The sequence below is a fragment of the Macaca mulatta genome, chromosome 5 (assembly GCF_049350105.2).
Source record: "Macaca mulatta isolate MMU2019108-1 chromosome 5, T2T-MMU8v2.0, whole genome shotgun sequence".
Classification (NCBI taxonomy): domain Eukaryota; kingdom Metazoa; phylum Chordata; class Mammalia; order Primates; family Cercopithecidae; genus Macaca; species Macaca mulatta.
This window is the reverse complement of record NC_133410.1, coordinates 37029818-37044110: the sequence shown is the minus strand read 5'-3', so window position 1 is coordinate 37044110 and position 14293 is coordinate 37029818. Positions and strand designations below refer to the sequence as shown.

The following is a 14293-nucleotide window of genomic DNA, read 5'->3' as shown; positions in this document are numbered from 1 at the left end:
TTAGCCTGTTTGGGCAGCCGCTGTATAAATTGCTGTGCTCCAGATGAAGCTGTCTGATCCACTGTGGTGTTCTTTTTCATCAAAATTACCTTGATCTACCACCTTCTCACCTCTGTCATTTCCAATTGTACCTGCATTCATATGGAATTTAGTCTGTATTTCCTGAAGTGAACAATATTACATAGGAGACCTAGGTATACTCTTAAAAGAAATACTGGCCTCAAACAAACTTATGTGTCAAAGATAACCCACAAGTCATAATTTAAGGTGGATCATACAGCCTTAAATTCTTAAAGGACCATTGTGTTTGATATGGTTTGAGTCTGTGTCCCTGCGCAAATCTCATGTCAAATCGTAATCCCCTGTGTTGGAGTTGAAGCCTGGTTGGAGGTGATTGGATCATGGGGGTAGATTTCCCCTTTGGTGCTATTCTCATTATAGTGAGTGAGTTATCAAAAGATCTGATTGTTTAAAAGTATGTAGCACCGCTCCTCTCTCTCTTCTTCCTGCTGTGGTCACATGAACACATGCTGCCTTCCTCTTCGCCTTCCTCTTTACCTTCTGCCATGGTTGTAAGTTTCCTATGGCCTCCCCAGACATGCTTCCTGTAGAGCCTGTGGAACTGTGAGCCAGTTAAACCTCTTTTCTTCATAAATTAATTACTTGGTCTCAGGTATTTCTCTACAGCAGTGTGATAATGTACAAATACAGTGTTTAAGTCAAGAAAAAAGAATTTTAAACCTGTAGACTTTCCCATACTAACTGCTATTTGACTTTTTTCTAATCCCATTTTCTTTCAGTGATTAAGTACTCAATAAGTCTCTCTCTCTCTCTGTCTCTGTGTGTGTGTGTGTGTGTATCTGTGTGTGTGTGGTATGACGGTTTCAGATGACTCAGACATCCTTCCTGTAAGAGGATTGTACATCCACCCTTTGTCCTTTGTAAGGGACAATCAGAGTTCTTAGTCCCTTCTTAATGTTAAGAAAACCAATTGTTTTTCAACAAACTTCAGACATGATGTCCATAAAATAAGTTTAAAGTTTTTACCATTACAGTTTTCATATTTTGCTTTACAAAATGTTCTCTGACTAGCACAAGGATAAAGACTTCTGCAGAAAGCAGAAAATTCTTGAGTACTGGTTATTATCACATTTTAAAAAATAGTGTCATCATTTGACTTGATAAGATCTTATTAAAATGTAGTTTGACAAATATAATTTGCTATAGACAGGCCCATTTCGAAATGAAAGGTTTAGGTAATTATATAGTTGGACATCTAAATAATTAAAGATTTTCAATAAGTTTAGTCATTCCTGTATGTCAAATATCCCATTCCATATCTTTATGTCTTAATGCTCAGTTTACATTTTTGTGTATGTGTCTTAGTTCATTCAGGCAGCTATAACAAAATATCATAAACTAGAGTAGCTTATAAATAACAAAGATTTATTTCTCACAGTTCTGGAGGCTGGGAAGTCCAAAATCAAAGTGCCAGCTGATTCACTGTCTGCTGAGGGCCACCTTCTCACTGTGTCCTCAAATGGTGGAGGAATGAGGGTACTCTCTTTGACGTCTTATATAAGGGCACTAATTCCATCCATGTGGGCTCTACTCCCGTGACCCAATCACCTCCCAAAGGCCCCACTTCTAATATCATCATCTTGGTGGTTAGGATTTCAACATATGAATTTGGGAGGACACAAGCATTCAGTCCATAGCAGTGTGTATTAGTTTTTAGTTTTGGTAATGGAGAAAAAAATTCCATGTTCAACCATAAAAATACCCTTTGAAAAGTTTTTCACAATAATTTGCTGAAACATTGAATGGTTAATTTTATGTAACATTAATGATATATCTAATACACAGATGAAAGAGATATTACAATGAACAAGAAAACTAGAATTTTTTAAAAGGCTCAGAAAAGTAAATTAATAACCTCAAATCACAGAATCAATCTGATGGATAAACATTAAATATTAGTTTTATTAATCGTAAAACCTGGATTGAGGCTTCGCATCAAAAGTAGCAAGTTGTCCGCATACATTGACTTCCACCTCTTCTAAAACCACACTAAAACGGAAATAAAGGGATATATTTGGAAGATATAAATCCACAAGGACAAAGAGAATGAGAAGAGGTGGTGGGAAACCATAGCTAATTGTGGAGGGTGGAAAGTAGTTGGAAGAGTGGGGACTGTCACGGCAGCCTTGAGAGAGCTGAATCCCACACTGGCTGTAGGAAAGCCAAGAGCAACTAGTTCCAAGGTAGACTCTCTCTACCACACACTGATTCAGGAATTGATAGACCCAGATACTTCTGCAAGTTAAGGTGAAGGTGACTAAGACCAGAAAGATTGACTGAAAATCTGTTTAAGAAGTAGTTAGATCTCTAGACTCCTTATACCCCATGTCGATGGTGATTGCCCCTTTACTACACACATCAGCAGAAGGCTGGAGATTTATTATCTAGCATTTATGCTGAGGATTTCTTGACTGAGAAACCCTAGATACGGATTATGTTCAGGACACCAAAGTGAAGATAGGAGGAATAAATAAAAATTGATATACTATGAATATTGATACCACCCCATGCTTCTTGTTGATCTATTTTCCTGGAATGCTGGTAGAACCTTGTGAGATTGTAACCAGCCCAAAAAGAAAGAACAAGAACTACTGATGTTGACAGTTCCCCAGTGAAATGCTCAGCCAGGTCATCCATATATCTGATATAGCATGCAGAACTTCTAATCAACTTTTTGTCCCCTACCGTTAAATATGAGATGACAGCCGAGAACCACCACATTTTGAGCAAACCCTCCAATATGAAAGACAAAGGCCAAAATAAACAAACCACAAGAAGAAAATAATCTATATGAAAAAGAGGTTATGCATGGAAAAGAAAATGTGAAAAAACACAAAATATCTTAAGAAAGATGAAAAAAATTGTGCTTTTCTTATAATTAAATGTGAGATTATATGTATATAAGAAAATTATTATCTTATAATTAAAAATAAGAGAAGATTTAGGGAATAGAAAATAGTTCATGAAAATTAAAAACATAATAGTAAAAATGAAAAATTCCAAAGAATGCTTAGAAGAAAAAGTGCAAGAAGTCTTCCTAGAACAAAAAAAATAAAAAAAAAAAGAAAAGGGTTTTTTGTTATTGTTGTTTGTTTGTTTTCCTTTTTTTTGTTTTTTGACAGGATCTTGCTCTGTTGCCCAGGCTGGAGTGCAATGGCATACACACAGCTCACTGCAGCCTCAACCTCTTGACCTCAAGCAATCCTCCCTCTTCAGCCTCCTGAGTAGCTGGGAGCACAGCCATTTGCCACTAGGCTCAGCTAATTTCTAAAAATTCTTTTGTAGAGATGGGGGTCCCACCATCTTGCCGAGGCTGGTCTCAAACTCCTGGGCTCAAGCAATCCTCCTGCTCCAGTCTCCTGAAGTGCTGGGATTACAGGCATGAGCCACCACACCCAGCCTAGAAAAATGTTTTATAAATGAGAAATCAAAGGAGTAATTTTGGAATTGCAGAAAAGGAGAGCAGAGAAAACGGAGGGAGAGAATCATCAAAGAAATAATTCAAGAAAAATTCCCAGATGTAAATTTCCACATTAAAAGGGCCCTCTGAGTACCCAATGAAATATGTCTAAGACCCACATTGAGACACGTGATAATGAAATTTCAAAGCATTCTTGCCAAATGAGGGAGTGAACCCAAGAAGATGGCATGGGATCTGAGAAACAGGTGATTCATAAGAGAACAATGAAAAGTATCTCTAGGACCATGTTACAGGAAGACATTGAAATGACCTCTGTGCAGCTGACCTATCAGTTAATCCCGATGGAGCAGGTCAGAAAGCACCAGGAGAGACAGTTTCAAAAAGTCCAAAATGGTAGAACACCTCATGGGGTTGAAAGCACTGAGAGGAGATTGGCTCAACTGGAGGAAAAGTTGGGAATAAATTAGCATTAAATATTAGAAATTTAGGCACCCTTTTAAAAAGGCAATTATATAAGTTCTAGAGAAAAAAATTGTCAGGAAAGGAAAATAAGTAATATATGATTTTTTGATTTAGCTGCCAACAGTGTTTCCATTTTACACGGGCATAAAATAGAAACACTGAATATCGATCTAATCAAACTTACAACATAGTGGGAGGGTGAGACATTGGGAGGAGTGTTTGTGTGTGTGTCTAGATGTACTTTTTAAAATGTAAAATCAGGCCTGGCACTGTGATTCACACCTGTAACCCCAACACTTTGGGAGACCGAGGTGGGGGGAACGCTTTGAGCCCAGGAGTTTGGGATCAGCCTGGGCAAGACAGGAAGACCCCATCTCTACAAAATGTTTTTGTTTGTTTGTTTTCGAGATGGAGTTTCGCTCTTGTTTTCCAGGCTGGAGCATAGTGGCACGATCTCGGCTCACTACAACCTTCACATCTCGGGTTCAAGCTTCAAGCGATTCTCCTGCCTCAGTCTCCCTAGTAGCTGAGATTACAGGCACGCACCACTACACCTGGCTAATTTTGTGTTTTTAGTAGAGACAGTGTTGGTCAGGCTGGTCTTGAACTCCCTACCTCAGGTGATCCACCCACCTCGGCCTCCCAAAGTGCTGGGATTACAAGCGTGAGCCACCGCACCCCTGCCAAAAATTAAAAAAAAAAAATTAACTGGGCATCTGGTCCCCTCCACTCGGGAGGCTGAGGTGAGAGGATCACTTAAACCTGGGAGGTTGAGGCTGCAGTAAGGCATGATTGTGCCACTGCACTCCAGCCTGTGTGATAGAGTGAGACCCCATCTCAAAAAATAAAAATAAAGAGTAAAATCATCTCCTACAGTGGGAAATAAATAATGTTTAAAAGTAAATAAATAAATAAATAAAAATATCCAAGGCATACCTATATAAGAATGTTCTTCAGAACCATTGAGGGAAATACAAAAGAACTGGTTGAAAAGAATGAAATGTAGTTGCATTATTGGAAATGGCAAAGTTGTAGAGGCTGCCATTTTTCTTAACAAGCCTTTTAGAATTTATGTAACTCTTTAAATTATGGACATGTATAACTTTCATTTAAAAATATAAAACCAAAAAAAATCCGTTTTGAAGAAGAGGCTGTGAGGTGAAATCAAATGGGCTGCACATTAATTTGGCCCAGTTGGTCTTTATTCAAGAATTGAGGTCTGGGGCACCCCAAACTTTAGAGGTGCCTGAGAAGGCACAGCCAGAACTGTAGGAGAAAAACAGAGAGTGTGGTGTCTTGGAAGCCAAGTGGGTCAAGTGTTTCAAGGACCAATTATCAGCTTTCTCAAATGCTTCCAAGAAGAAACTAAGAAAGTTCAGAAATCTGCCGGGCGCGGTGGCTCATGCCTGTAATCTCAGCACTTTGGGAGGTTGGGATCGCGCCACTGCACTTCAGCCTGGAGACAGAGCGAGACTTCGTCTCAAAAAAAAAAAAGTTCAGAAATTACCATGTGAATCAAGAATACACAAATCCCAGGTATTTGCTTGAGATTTCCAGCCGACAGAAAAAAAGCCATTGGCTTCCTAGTTCAAAATAACCTGGGGACCTGAAAAAACAGACAAAGAACCATCTCCCCAACCCTGATCTCTCTGTTTCTCTCTCTCTGTGTCTCTCAAAGCCTGAGCTATGGTTAGACCTTTGGACTTTATGGGGTACAGCTTAGGCATTTGTCAAGATGTTCCGTTCTGATTCTGGTGGTCAGCAAGGCTTGGGAACACTGGCTTGGCTAGATAAAGTGGAGAACAGTAGCTGATAGCTGTGCATTGAGCATACCTACAGATCCTTTATATATTCTAACTGCAGTTACTTTACCCTCATCAATAATCCACATATCTGAGGTTTTTGTTAATATTTGCCTCATATATAGCATGTTTTTAGCATCATATTTTAAAATATTCATTTTACATTAAAGAAAGTGAATGGACTACTCTTCGTAAGGGATTTTTCTCCTGGAGTTTTATGTTATTACACATGATACCTATTCTCATACATAACCACATTGTCATTCAGATATTAAAGACTTCCTTTTGGATGAAAGTATTAGACTTTGAGACAGACAGGAAAGCTGTTAAGCTGTTATTTCAAAGGCTTTTGTAAAAGAACAACTTATACAGGCACCAAATAGCTCATAATTCAGTTATTAATTCTACAGCCATCTTTTAAGCCATAAAGGCTTTCTGGAACAGTAATAATAAAAAGCAATTTTTCCTGTACTAATGACTATTCACTTGTATTATTCAGTATAATAGTATTATTTTCTCTGAAAATTTTTAACTATTAAAAACATCTCTTTTTTATTGTAGTAAAATATGTTATACTAAATTTACCATTTTAACCTTTTTAAAAAAATGTACAGTTCTGTGGCATTCAATACATTCACATTGTTGTGCAATCAATACCCATCCATCTCTAGAACTAAAACATATCTTTGGTTTACATTGTAAATATTTAAAACTAATTGTTTTATATGAGTAACGTCCATTGAAAATTAAGTATTGGCCAAGCTAATAAAAACTAATATAAATATTAAGAGAATACTAAGAAAACAGTTTATGAGTATCTTGGAATATCTCATTTTCCTCTTTTACTGTATTAGTTTTCTAGATAACAAATTATCTTAAAGCTTTGCAGCTTAAAACAACAAATATTTTACATTCTTTTTATCATATTAAGCCTTTGACATCTTTTGAGTATTTTACATTACCATTGTCAATTCAGACTAGCCTCCTTTCAAGAGCTTGATAGCTGCCACGTGGGTAGTAGTTACCATTGTGGACACCACAATTCTACGTGCTGCGGTTATTGGTAAGTTTTAGTAATCTGTTTCTGTCTCTAGCTCTGTCTCTATTCCTAGCTAGGGCTATGTAAACATCAATTTAGTACATTTGTATTACTAAATCTTTAATCAATGTTGGATTCTACGTGGAAATTAATTAAGAGAACTACCAGATTTATACAAACAATCGGCAACACACAGGCTGCAGCAAACCACACATTCATCTCTAGGGTAAGCTGTAAGAGTTCAGAATTAGTAGAGAGCACTCGGGGCATAGTTCACCTCTCCAAGCCCTGTGGTATTAGTATTCCTGCATTAAAATAACAGATTCACAATAAACAATAGTGAAACCACGACTGTAAAGAGAAGAAACAAACTGCAAGTTACTTCCTCTCCTTCATTCTCTATGATCACTTCGAGTTTTTATTTGTGTTTAAATGTTAAAACAATGAAACATAGAAGCTATGAGGTGTAATATTTTTCTTTGGTAAAATGCAAATTTGAGTTGTTATGTGAATCATTTTAGTGTGTTTGAATAAATGCCTTTACAATGGAATCGTATTCATCTTTTTTATTGATAATGGTTTTTAAACTATAAAATCAAGAAAACAAATATAACTATTACAGGATATTTATAGAAAATATTTTTGTCATATGAAAGAGCAAAGATTTAAAAACAAAAACACCTTCTAGGTGCCAGATACATTGGATTTTCCACTGCCATAAGCCTAACCTCTTTTAAATACTACCCTTCTCTCAACCTTTTTTTTTTTTTTTTTTTTTTGGAGATGGAGTTTCACTCTTGTCACCCAAGTTGGAGTGCAATGGTGCAATCTCAGCTCACTGCAACCTCCGCCTCCTGGATTCAAGTTATTCTCCTACTTCAGCCTCCCAGGAAGCTGGGATTACAGGTGCGCACCACCACCCTCAGCTAACTTTTGTATTTTTAGTAAAGATGGGGTTTCGCCATGTTGGCCAGGATGGTCTTGAACTACTGACCTCAGGTAATCCACCCTTTTTGGCCTCCCAAAGTGTTGGGATTACAGACATGAGCCACCGCGCCTAGCCTACCTTTCTCTCAATTAATATGAGAAAGTAGAATTAGAATAGGTTAAAGCACTGACACACTTCACTGAATCTGGTATTTTCTTTCTTAATACACTGTAATTATTTTGTATTAAATATAAAAGGGGCTTCCTTTTTATAGTATTTGAGTTTTTGGCACTCTTTTATTTCATGGATGCCTGCTTTCCTTTTTTTCAAACCCTAGAACAGAACACATTGTAGATACTAAATTATTTGCTGGCATACTTGCTGTATGAAAACTCTTCAGTTATCATGAGGGCAGCCTGGAAAATAAGCTCTGAATTAAGCTTTAGAGCTCATTTTAGGTCTCAGAAGCAGGGGGTTGTAGGACAAATTCACAAACACATGAGAGTTGCACCAATTACACTCGATTCACTTGGTACCATCCTGGTTTTGTAGGGTCCATGGATGGGCTCAGCCAGATGAAATCCCTCTATATGGAGGAGCTGGGCACCCCAGGCCATGGCCTTGATCAATATATCATAAGAGGATGTTGTCTAGACAACATCAACATTCCAGGACCCTGTCTACTGATGGGCTTAAACTAAGGAAAGTTATACAACATTAGCCAACATACAGTCATAATTATTATTAATAGTTTATTGCAGGTACAGCAAAAGTGTTAGAAATTTCCACCACAACTCCTAGGTACACTGAAGAGTAGTTTCTTTATTTCTATAGCTGATCTGTTTTTTCTGCATATACCATGAAAACATTGAGAATGCTCATACATTGAAAATGATGGGAATATATGTGTGTAGAGTCACTTTGGAAATCAAGGGAAATAAAAAATGTGCAGGACTGGGCATGGTGGCTCACACCTGTAATCTCAGCACTTTGGAAGGCTGAGGTGGGAGCATCGTCTGAGTCCAGGAATGTGAGACCAGCCCAGGCAACATGGTGAAACCCTGCGTATTAGTCTGTTTGTAAGCTGTTGATAAAGACATACTCAAGACTAGGTAATTTATAAAAGAAAAGAGGTTTAATGGACTCACAGTTCCACGTTGTTGGGGAAGCCTCCCAATCATGGCAGAAAACAAAAGGCATGTCTTACATGGTGGCATGCAAGAGAGAACGAGAGTCAAGTGAAAGGAGAAACTGCTAATAAAATCATCAGATCTCATGAGACTTATTCACTACCATGAGAAGAGTATGGGGAAAATGCCCCCATGATTAAATTATCTCCCACTGGGTACCTCCCACAACACATGGGAATTATGGGAGCTACAATTCAAGATGAGATTTTGGTGGGTACACAGCCAAACCACATCACCCTGTCTCTACAAAAACAAAACAAAATAACCTCCCAAAAAACTATAAAACAAAAATTAGCTGGATATGGTGGCCTGTCCCTGTGGTCCCAGCTACTCAAGAGGTGGAGGTGGGAGAATCACTTAAGCCCAGGAGGTTAAGGCTGCAGTGAGCAAGATGGCACCGCTGCACTCCAGCCGGGGTGACAGAGGGAGACCCTGTCTCAAAAGAAAAAAGAAAGAAAGCACCTACTCCATGTTTTGGTATTTCTGTCTTAGGTATTTATTTATTTATCTTTACCGTACAGCTTGCATATTTATTGAACAAATACTACTAAAATAGCTAAAATACACTGGGTACTTGTCATGAGTGCATCAGTAAAGATCATGTTGTTACAAAAGCCCGCATTTTCTGCAGTGCACAACTGCAGCTCTATACTAAATGCCACATGTGCGGAATGCTGTTTTTTTTTTTTCTCTATTTGCACAGCTGATGTACCTGTTCTAACAAAGGAAAGAGAGGAGGAATGCACAAGAAACTCAGGCCAATGGGGGAGAGAGAAGAGAACAAAGACATGCAGTGCACGGGTCATCGGTGTGTTGACAAAGGGTCAAACTTGGCCGAGTGAGATGGCTCACACCTGTAATCCCTGCACTTTGGTAGGCTGAGACAGGTGGATCATCTGAGGTCAAGAGTTCAAGACCAGCCTGGCCAACATGGTGAAACCTTGTCTGTATCAAAAATACAAAAATTAGCCAGATGTGGTGGTGCACACCTGTAGTCCTAGCTACTCAGGAGGCTGAGGCAAGAGAATTACTTGAACCTGGGAGGTGGAGGTTGCAGTGAGATGAGATCGTGCCACTGCACTCCAGCCTGGGCCACACAGGCTGTTTTTCTGTCTCAAAAAAGAAAAAAAGAAAAGAAAGAAAAGAAAAGAGTCAAACTCTAAAATCTTTGAAGAGATTTATTCTGCACATAAGAATAAATCTTCAGAAGATCCTGAGAACATGTGCCCAAGGTTGTTGGTAAAACCAAGCACAGCTTGATTTTACACATTTCAGGGATACATGAGATGTCAATCAAATATATTTAACATATACACTGGTCCAGTCCAGACAGGTGGGGAAACTTGAAGCGTGCGGGAAGGTGGGGGTTTCCAGGTTATAGGTAGATTTAAAAAGTTTCTGATTGGTAATTGGTTGAAAGAGGTTGTGGAGACCAAAGTTTAGTGTGCAGATAAAGCCTACAGGTAGCAGGATTCAGAGAGAATAGATTGTAAATGTTTCTTTTCAGACTTAAGGTCTGTGTTGATGTTAAAGCTGGAGGGATATAATGAGGCCTGTTTATCCCCCACTTCCCATCAATGCCTGACCCAGTCTTTCAGGATAAATTTGAGAGTGCCCTGGCTGAGGAGGAAGTCCATTCAGATGGTTGGGGGGTGGGTGGGGCTTAGAATTTTGTTTTTGGTTTACAGATATTTAATAGTCAGAAGTAGAACAATTCCAAACAAGGCCTGCCCTGTCAAAGGAAGAGCTGAAAAAGGGCTACATAAAAAATAGGATGGGCTTTAGACTGGCTAACACAACAACATTCCATGAATAGATGGTATTTTATTTTTGTTTATCCCATTTTGGGGGGGGCAAGGACAAAGATGTAAAATCTATGCCTTGCTTATCAAAACTGCCAATAAAAAAGAGTGCTCTACTTTCAAAAATTATTCTTATTTTGTAAAGACATTTTTTCCAACTTAATTTTTGGAAAAGGTGTAATTTTCATATTCCTTCTCAGATGCCAGTGTTTTGGATTTTTTTTCCAGAGGGAATTTATTTAAAAAGAGTTTGCCTCCCCCCATCTCCAATACCCTTTCAAACAATAAGGATCCAAAGAGACACCTCAAAATCCCTTTAAAATTATTGTTTTTCTTTCTCTAAACAGGCAGGCAAGGTGATGGAAAAGAAGAGATTTGGTAAGTAAATTACAGTTTTGTGATTGCCCCTGCTACTGTCACTGCACGTCCATGAGTGTCATCCACGCTACTGTGACTGCATGTCTGTAAGTGCCAGCCAGTGAGACACTAGTCTCTCACACACTATGGCAGCATTCACTCAGCCTACACCACTGAGGAAGAAAGCTGCACTGAAGACATGAGGAAAACAAGTCAATCCAGTCTAGAGAACAATATCCAGGGAAACAGAGTACCAATACCTTCTTAGAAAGTGGAAGGAAAAGATAACTCCTTCGGGGCTACCTTGCCAAGGAGCATGTTGAAAATCCAAAATAGGCCAGGTGTGGAGGCTCATGCCTGTAATCCCAGCACTTTGGGAGGCTGAGGTGGGCAGGTCACCTGATGTCATGAGTTAGAAACCAGACTGGCCAACATGGTGAAACTCGGTCTCTTAAAAAAATACAAAAATTAGCCAGGTGTGGTGGTGCATGCCTGTAATCTCAGCTACTCGGGAGGCAGGAGAATTGCTTGAACCCAGGAGGCAGAGGCTGCAGTGAGCCAAGATCACGCCACTGCACTCCACACTCCAGGCTGGGTGACAAAGACTCCATCTAAAAGAAAGAAGTAAATAAATAAAATAAAATCCAAAATAGCACCATTCATCAGTGTCTCAGGTCCTGTGGCAGCATCTCAGTCACTTACCATAAGGAAACAGTGAGTTTCAAACTACTTCTATACATCAAAAGGGTACAGGGATAAAATATAGAGATATACAGACAATTGATGAACATAAACTATGAGGCTTGATACATGTAAATGAAAAAAAAAAAAAGTGGTGGTGGTGGGGGAGTCTCAGCCTCTGCAAGAAGCAGGAGCTGTTTGAGTGAAAAGGCAGGAGTGGGTTGGTCGGGTGAACAGGGTGGGAGACAGTTGTGGCAGACAGTGTTGTAGTGAATCAGGCCCGTAGGCCCACCTGTAAGGGTTGTAAACATGTATTCACAGTGTGAAATCTGAGCATTTCCACCTGAGACAGAATGTCTAGAAACTGATTTGATGATACCTATTTGTTCACTGTAAATTATAGCAAGGCTCAGAGCCCCATTGTTTCTTCTTACACTTGATGATTTGCAGAGAAAAAAGTCCCATAGATGATACCACGACCTCATCAAAACCCACACACCATATATAATACAAATGGAGGTGTTCGGATTTTAAAAAGTGGAGGTGTTTTAGTCCATTTTGACACTGATATAAAGAAATACCTCAGACTGGGTAATTTATAAAGGAAACCTCTTTGGAGGCCTCAGGAAACTTACAATAATGGCTGAAGGCAAAGGGGTAGCAAAGGCACATCTTACATGGTGGCAGGCGAGAGACAGTGAAGGAGTGAAGCGGGAAGAACGCCTTATAAAGCCATCAGATCTAGTGACAACTCACTTACTATCACAAGAACAGCATGGGGGAAACCAGCCTCATGATCCAATCACCTCCCGCCAGGTCCTGCCCTCAACACATGGGGATCATGGGGATTACAAATGGAGATGAGGTTTGGGTGGGGACACAGAACCAAACCATATTGGAGGTAACTGATTCTTGGGGAGCAGACTTCATTGCTGCCCAGTGGAGTCAGGGAGACAGAGTTGGTCTCATTGTTCTTCTTGCGGCTCAATTCCTTTGGGACAGAAAGTCTTCCCTTAGGAAGCCTTCTCTCCATCTCCTTGTTTGGAAATGGTTCTTGACTGACCCAGACAGAGTTCTGGGTAATAAACCATTTTGAGAATCCTAGTCTTGGGTTTCTATTCTCCCTCTCTTCAGTCCAGGGAGACCAACAGACAAAAGCCCCTCTCCCTGTTCACTCTCTTTCCCCTCTACACCTGAAACACAAATGTCCATCTTAGAGCATTTTTAACCTACAGCAGGGATCTGCCAACATTTTCTGTAAAAGCCCAGATAGTGTTATAAAAGTTTTGGGCTTCCAAAGATCTGTTCCATAGACAACATGTCAGTGACTAGGTGTGTTTGTGTTCAATGAAACTTCATTTGTGGATACGGAAATTTAAATTTCATTTAATTTTGACATGTCACAAAACATTCTTCTCTTCCTTTTCCTATTTTTATACCCATTACTCTTAGCTGTGGGCCATACCAAAACAGGCAGTGGGCTGGGTTTGTCCTGTGGGAGTCATGCTTTGCCCGTCTCTGTCTTAAGGGAACTGTTGTGTATGTGTGCTGCCAGGCTCATGCATAACAGTTCGCAGCACTGTTACCTGTAACAGCAACAAACAAAAAGTCTACCACGGAAGCATAGGTAATAAGTAATAATTTGTGATATAGTCATAGAATGGAACACTGCATGGTGCCAAAAATGCATGTACCAGTATCAGTGTGATACATGTATCAGTATGATTGGATCTGAATCACTTAATATTGATCCAAAAAGGAAGTCAGAGAAGAATTCATACAGCCTGATACAGTTATAGTAAGGTTAAAGAAGGCAAAATTAAACAATACATAGCTAATAAAACTATAAAGAGGATGGGCGTGGCCTGTAATTCCAGCACTTTGGGAAGCCTGTAATCCCTGCACCTGTAATCCCTGCAACTTTGGGAGGCCGAGGCGGGCAGATTGCTTAAGGTTAGGAGTTTGAGACCAGCCTGACCAACGTGATGAAACCCCATTTCTACTAAAAATACAAAAATTAGCTGGGCGTGGTGGCTCACACCTGTAATCCCAGCTACTCTGGAGGCTAAGGCACAAGAATTGCTTGAACCCAGGAGGCAGAGGCTGTAGTGAGCTGAGATCATGCCACTGAACTCCAGCTATCTCAAAACAAAAAAACAAACCCCCAAAACTTAAAGAAAGGCAAGGGAATTGTAAAAACAGAATTCAGAAAAGTGATTCCCTTAAGGATGAGAGACGAAAGTACACTGGGAGAAGCATATGGGAACTTCCAAGTTACTGGAATTTTTCTATTTCCTAAATTTAATCCTGGGCATACAGGAGTCCTTTTTCTTCTCATGCTTTAAACTGTGTTATTTATATAAATAATATACGCTTATATATATATTTTATATATATATATGTATGTTTGACTAAAAATTTAACTTAATTTAAAACAGCATTGCTCCTGAAAATGAAGTTGATATAGTGCTTTTATCCCACAGGTTTGTTTACATATTAGGGGTTCAGCAAATAGATTTTGGTGTTGAAG

The 14293-nt window shown here is 39.3% G+C and overlaps 1 pseudogene; it reads right to left on the bottom strand.

Moving 5' to 3' along the window:
• Positions 1 to 12971, bottom strand: LOC100424556 (neuronal regeneration-related protein pseudogene; annotated as a pseudogene).
• Between the last annotated feature and the right edge of the window lie 1322 nt (positions 12972 to 14293).